Here is a 7,643-nt window from a genome sequence, read left to right on the forward strand (position 1 = left end):
TTCAGATTGCTTAAAATAAGCTGGCATCGGTATAAGATGTACAGTTCAAAACATAATGTAGATCTTACCACCTCCGGGTAGATAATATTGCAAGTTCCTCCAGACCTCCGCTGTAAGCAGTGTGTGGTATAGAGTGAATAGTTCAGCGTGGATGATTTAGCGTGGATGATTTACACAGGACCGCTCTATCCAGGTAGCTCCGGCCGGCTGCGTCCCCGGAGAGTCTGTGCGCAATGGATTGGAAAAGATGCGCTGGGTCAGCCGACCCGGTCCTGGAGCGCACGTTTCCGCGTTCCACGTGGGATACAGGAAGTCCGGACCCCAGTTTCTGATTGGTGGTGACGTCACTCCCCTTCAACCAATTTCTTACGCGTTTCAGACGCTATACGGCGTCCTTCGTCAGAGCTGGATTGCTGGGAGCGACCGGACTCTTTTATCCCCTGCGCCTGTCAATCAAAGTTGTTCTGTAGAAATCCACTGCTTGAAATAGTCAGCTGTTAGTCTCCGATAATTGGAAATCAATCAATAAACTCATTTATTCATCATTCATATTTAGAGTAAAAAAACATGATTGATAAAAATGATATGTATATAAAAATATTTATAAACAAATACAACTTTTTGCTACAAATCTTCTCGTTTATATCTGTACCAATGATCTTATATCAAACAAACTATATTTTTAAAAATGTATTTAAGGCAATCTAGCCACCACTATATGTCTAATATGAATACATATGAGTTGAAATCGTATTATTTCACATTAGACCTCATAAATCGTATACTCAGAATTGAACTAATATGTTCTTATTAGAGTATTCCATTATATAGTTATAGCTGCTACCATTAATCTAGATGCATGCTAATTGACATGGATGGTTTTGGGACACCATAACTTTCAAAGATAGTGAAGCAATCATAGTGAAGCATATTTTATCTCTTTGCTCCAATTCATACGAAGTTTTTTCTTCTTATTCCATTCAGCTCTCTCTTAGATCAGTTAAATGCATACAGTTCTAAGTCATGATTAAGACCCAAAGGGGTCATACTGTCCAGCTGATAGATCCAGAGAGTTTCCAATTTCGACATCTGTGAGATATAGTCTTCTCCTCTCCAGTGTTTTTGTACCCTTTGGACTCCACAGAATTTTGTACCCCTCACTGACTTTGAATGGAACTGTTTATAGTGCAAAGATAACGGATGTCCTCCAAATCCTTTATTTATGTTAGTACAGTGTTCTCGTAGTCTTTCTTCAGGGGCGTAGCAATAGGGGTTGCAGAGGTTGCAACCGCATCGGGGCCCTTGGGACAGAGGGGCCCCAAAGGGCCCTCCCTCAACTACAGTATTAGCTCTCTATTGGTCCTGTGCTCATAATAATCAACTTTGAATAGTGGTAATCCTTAACAAACTGTTCCCCATCCCCTTCCTGCACCTCTGACACTGTAGTTGTCATTGGCAGGTTTTAGTGCGCCGTATCAATTGTTATGTATAGAGTGCTTGGGGGCCCCATTGTAAAACCTGCATCGGGGCCCACAGCTCCTTAGCTACACCACTGTCTTTCTTTCAACACCCGCTTTGTTCTCCCTACATAGTGTTTATTGCAGGGGCATGTAATAGTATATATTACTCCTGCTGTATTACATGACATATTACCTTGCAGTTTAAAGGTCACTCCTGTATTTGACGTTATATTGTCTTGTGTTATTGAGACCTGACTTTTTGTTTCTCTACACATCTTACAGTAGCCACAATTTCTAAAAATATTACTTTGTTTGCCCTTCCCTGGATTTTTTACTGATGGAGCGATGAGTAGACCAAGATTAAGTGCTTTTCTGAAGACTATTTTAGGATTCTCTGGTAAGATTTGAGCCAAAATATCATCCTCTCTTAGGGTTTTCCAATGTTTGTTAATCACTCTTCTGAATGCTCCACTTTGTGACGAGAATTGTACAATTAGATTGGGAGATTCCTCTTTGTCCATTTCAGTTTTTATTCTACTTTCTAGCAGTTCTTTTCTGTCTTTTTCTCTTACCCTCAATTTGGCATGTGCTATCAATTCCTGTGAATAGCCTTTCTCTACAAACCTATCCACAAGGATTCCAGATTCCTTATCAAAGTCATCGATGTTGGTACAGTTCCTTCTTAAACGAGTGAACTGTCCAGTAGGAATATTACTTAGCCACCTTTGGTGATGGCAGCTGTCTATATGAATGAAACTATTTGCATCTACTGGTTTCCAAAAGGTTTTAGTGTGTAATCGTCCATCTTCTACAAATATATTAAGGTCCAGGAAATTGATCGAGTTTTTATTACTTTCCGATGTGAAGGTCAGATTGTATGCATTGCAATTGAGCCATTTGATAAATGTGCTCAATGATTCAAGTGTACCCTTCCAGATAAAGAAGGCGTCATCAATAAAACGTTTCCAGAGCACGAGGCTCGCCCCTGGTCCACTATATACTATTACATGCCCCTGCAATAAACACTATGTAGGGAGAACAAAACGGGTGTTGAAAGAAAGACTACGAGAACACTGTACTAACATAAATAAAGGATTTGGAGGACATCCGTTATCTTTGCACTATAAACAGTTCCATTCAAAGTCAGTGAGGGGTACAAAATTCTGTGGAGTCCAAAGGGTACAAAAACACTGGAGAGGAGGAAACGATATCTCACAGATGTCGAAATTGGAAACTCTCTGGATCTATCAGCTGGACAGTATGACCCCTTTGGGTCTTAATCATGACTTAGAACTGTATGCATTCAACTGATCTAAGAGAGAGCTGAATGGAATAAGAAGAAAAAACTTCGTATGAATTGGAGCAAAGAGATAAAATATGCTTCACTATGATTGCTTCACTATCTTTGAAAGTTATGGTGTCCCAAAACCATCCATGTCAATTAGCATGCATCTAGATTAATGGTAGCAGCTATAACTATATAATGGAATACTCTAATAAGAACATATTAGTTAAATTCTGAGTATACGATTTATGAGGTCTAATGTGAAATAATACGATTTCAACTCATATGTATTCATATTAGACATATAGTGGTGGCTAGATTGCCTTAAATAAATTTTTAAAAATATAGTTTGTTTGATGTAAGATCATTGGTACAGATATAAACGAGAAGATTTGTAGCAAAAAGTTTTATTTGTTTATAAATATTTTTATATACATATCATTTTTATCAATCATGTTTTTTTACTCTGAATATGAATGATGAATAAATGAGTTTATTGATTGATTTCCAATTATCGGAGACTAACAGCTGACTATTTCAAGCAGTGGATTTCTACAGAACAACTTTGATTGACAGGCGCAGGGGATAAAAGAGTCCGGTCGCTCCGAGCAATCCAGCTCTGACGAAGGACGGCCGTATAGCGTCTGAAACGCATAAGCAATTGGTTGAAGGGGAGTGACGTCACCACCAATCAGAAACTGGGGTCCGGACTTCCTATATCCCACGTGGAACGCGGAAACGTGCGCTCCAGGACCGGGTCGGCTGACCCAGTGCATCTTTTTTCCAATCCATTGCGCACAGACTCTCCGGGGACGCTGCCGGCCGGAGCTACCTGGATAGAGCGGTCCTGTGTAAATCATCCACGCTAAATCATCCACGCTGAACTATTCACTCTATACCACACACTGCTTACAGCGGAGGTCTGGAGGAACTTGCAATATTATCTACCCGGAGGTGGTAAGATCTACATTATGTTTTGAACTGTACATCTTATACCGATGCCAGCTTATTTTAAGCAATCTGAAATATCTGGCAAAAGAAAGATATGAACTTTTGGCTGCATTTGACAATTTACCTTGCTCCACACGGAATTTAACAGTTATGGTGATATATGCAGTTTTGAACAAGCTAAAACACGTCAGTTTGTCTCCTGGGGCTGAGGTGACAGTTGAATAGCAGTTTACAATTGAGCATTAACAGCGGTGAAATAGCTTTTCACCTGCTGGTTTTATTGCAGTGTGACTGTCTGTGTGAATGCTGTACGAAACAGGATCCTGGATATTTCTGTGATTTGTATTTATTGCACAAACTGTATTTGTATATCTGTATATTAAATACCTACCTTTTATTCCACTTGGTCTGAAAAGTACCATGAGCGCACCTTCTCCAAGTTTGATGTCCCCAACTGTATCCCATTTATTTTGTATGGTGCTAGACCATTGGTACGACCAAAATGCATGACAATACATTTTTCAACATTGAATTTCATCTGCCATTTATGTGCCCATATAGCCATCCTATCCAGATTCTGTTGCAATATGACACTATCTTCCTGAGAGTTGATGATTCTGCACAATTTTGTATCATCTGCAAAAATAGCAACATTGCTCACTACTGCATCTACTAGGTCATTAATAAATAAATAGAAGAGCACTGGACCCAGTACAGACCCCTGTGGGACCCCACTGCTAACAGTCTCCCATTTTGAGTACGATCCATTGACCACAACTCTTTTCTCTTTTCTGTCCATTAGCCAGTTCCCTATTCATGCACACAGACTCTTCCCCAGTCCTTGCATCCTCAACTTTTGCACCAGACTTTTGTGGGGAACAGTGTCGAAGGCCTTTGCAAAGTCCAAGTATATCACATCTACAGCATTCCCAATATCCATATTAGCATTCACTACCTCATAAAAGCTGAGCGTGTTAGTCAAACAGGACCTGTCTTTAGTAAACCCATGTTGATGCTGAGAAATAAGATTATTTTCTACTATGAAGTCATGTATAGTATCTCTTAGTAACCCCTCAAATAGTTTGCATACAACTGATGTTAAGCTTACAGGTCTATAATTTCCTGGATCTGATTTTTTGCCCTTCTTAAATAATGGGAAAATGTGGGCTGTACGCCAATCTACTGGGACGCTGCCAGTTGAAAGAGAGTCACAAAAGATAAGATAAAGGGGTTTATCTATAACTGAACTTAATTCCCTTAGGACCCGAGGATGCATGCCATCCGGGCCAGGTGCCTTGTCTATTTTTAATTTATTTAGTCTTGCCTTCACTTCTTCCTGCGTTAAGTATTTAAGTATTTATTAAGTATTTAATATTACAGTTAGAAGATTGAGACTCTTCTGCCTCTGTAATTTGCAACAGTGCTGTTTCCTTTGTGAAGACAGAAGCAAAGAAAGCATTTAATAACTCTGCCTTACCTTGGTCATCCGCCATCGAGTTCCCACCCTAATCCTTTAGGAGTCCTATACAGTCAACCTTTCTTTTTTTAGAGTTGATGTACTTGTAAAACTTTTTTGGGTTAGATTTGATATCCCTAGCGATTTGATTTTCAGCTTTGATCTTTGCCAGCCTAATTTCTTTTTTACAATTTTTATTGCACTCCTTATAATTGCTTAGTGCAGCCTCGGTCCCCTCCTGTTTTAGGACCTTACAGGCATTCTTTTTCCTCTTCATTTTATCCCTAATGTTTCTATTCATCCATAGAGGCCTTTTTTTATTCCTAGACATTTTGTTTCCATATGGGATATACATACTACAATATTGATTGAGAATAAGTTTAAAAGCTTGCCATTTCCCTCCAGTGTCCTTCCCTTGTAGTACATTGCAAAGTGTGGGTGTCTGTGCACCCTCTGGAAAAAAACACAGGAGACAGGGACGGGAGCCCAATAGTGTAATATGTCACACCAATGTTGGATATAAAGGGTAGAAAAAAAACTACTCACAAAGGTGGGTTGCAGTAGGGCAACCGACCACAGGAAGCAGGTGGAGACAACAAACCCGACTCCACTCGGGGTGACCCCTAGGGATCTGAATACGGTCGCTCTCCTTGAAAAAAGAAGGGGGACAGGTTCCCACCGTGGTAACCCACGTGTGTTCTGTCCCAACCCCTCAGACCATAAGGTATGGGGGTATATAATGCACAAATTGGTTGAAAGAGGCGCCCTGGTGGTATGTAAAAGCACTTAAAAGCAGTTTAAAATTGACAAGGTATTTTGAGGTGGCTTACCTCAAATAACGAAAATCTTTGATGAAACAAAGGATTTTATTAATAGCACAGGCAGCGCGTTTCACGGGTCTGAGCCCGCTTCTTCAGGCCAAATAACAGTGCCTACATAACAAAGAGAGACTCCTTAATATACCAACATCTTAATGCAGAGAGAATACATATATATATATATATATATATATATATATATATATATATATATATATATATATATATATGTGTATATATATATATATATATATATATATATATACCTTAATTTTCCTCTACTTGGTGTAATGCATACATACACATATATATACATACACACACACACACACCTTTCTATAACTATATACACACGCATATATATAGTCGTCTCAGACTAAACATAAAAATATATATTAGATACTGCAGGTATTGATGTTTTTCATATATACATTCGTTTCGTATTAAACTTGATTGGGCTACTATTATTTTATTTTTTTTCCCTTTTTTTATATATATGTTGCCATAAAATAAAAATTCATTAATTAAAAAGTAGTCAATAGGAGGGGCGACATAAATTATTAATTCATAAATATATTCCATAATAGTTCGCTAAAATTAAATAAGTGGGTACTGGCTACAAGAATAATTAAATAAATAAATAAGATCTAATTTCCATAACATATAAGCTGAATATAAAAATAAACATGTAAACTCATAAAATATACTTCAAGTACTTGGCCAGCTAATGTGTAGTAGAACATATTATAGGCAGTGTCAAGCTGATAGAGCTGCGCTAGCCTATAGTTTAAAAGTCAGCTGGTCACTGATGATTAAGAACAATGTTGTGCATGATAATAGCTTTAAGCAGCAGGGGGAGCGCTGAGCGACATTATTTCATAGAGAGTATAAAAACAAACAACTAAAGTTCTTCACTTACCGAGCTACAGCGAGATAGTCAGCATAGGAAGCCTCTAGTGGGAGGAACGTCTGTGCTGCATTATATAGATTTAAGATTAATGAGCGAGCAGCTACAAATTCGCGTGCTCGCCGCAGCGGGGGGCGTGGCCGATGTGCGATGACGTCACTGCGCATGACGTCTCGGGCAGAAGTACGGAAGGCACCATATTGATTAAGGGTATCTCATATGTCAGTGCTGTTAGTTGCCAGCGCTCTTATTCCAGCATAGACAAAGGTCTGAAAAATTCCCTAATGTCCTGTTCTTCCCACTAGATGGCAGCAAAGGACAACAAATGAATTTGTTTCAGTGAGCATAAGCATTTCAAATGCTGTGATCGTAATGGAACTAAATTTGAGTGTATGGTATGATTAAGATAAATTGAGTTAATCTAATTAATGAAAACCTATATATAGTAGTTTGTGTTGGATTATGTAGATTATTGTGGGTTTACTATTAATAATATTTAATTAATATATTGTATATAGTTATAGAAAGGTGTGTGTGTGTGTGTATGTATATATATGTGTATGTATGCATTACACCAAGTAGAGGAAAATTAAGGTCTATATATATATATATATATATATATATATATATATATATATATATATATATATATATATATATATAATATTGTGTGAATAAAATACAGATTGGATTTTAAGTGGTGATGTTGATAGGGTGAATTTATGAGTTATGTCAATTATAGGGGGAGGACTGGATATGTGAAAGG

At 38.1% G+C, this 7,643-nt stretch overlaps 1 long non-coding RNA gene across 1 annotated transcript; it reads right to left on the minus strand.

The window, feature by feature from the left end:
* Window positions 1-5,999: 5,999 nt before the first annotated feature.
* On the minus strand, window positions 6,000-6,965 carry LOC137532536 (uncharacterized). The gene is made up of 2 exons (XR_011023950.1): window positions 6,890-6,965; window positions 6,000-6,084 (listed from the first exon to the last, which is right to left on the minus strand). It is a non-coding gene; the product is annotated as an uncharacterized lncRNA (long non-coding RNA).
* Between the last annotated feature and the right edge of the window lie 678 nt (window positions 6,966-7,643).

This window comes from Hyperolius riggenbachi, chromosome 9 (assembly GCF_040937935.1).
Source record: "Hyperolius riggenbachi isolate aHypRig1 chromosome 9, aHypRig1.pri, whole genome shotgun sequence".
In the NCBI taxonomy this organism is placed as follows: Eukaryota; Metazoa; Chordata; class Amphibia; order Anura; family Hyperoliidae; genus Hyperolius; species Hyperolius riggenbachi.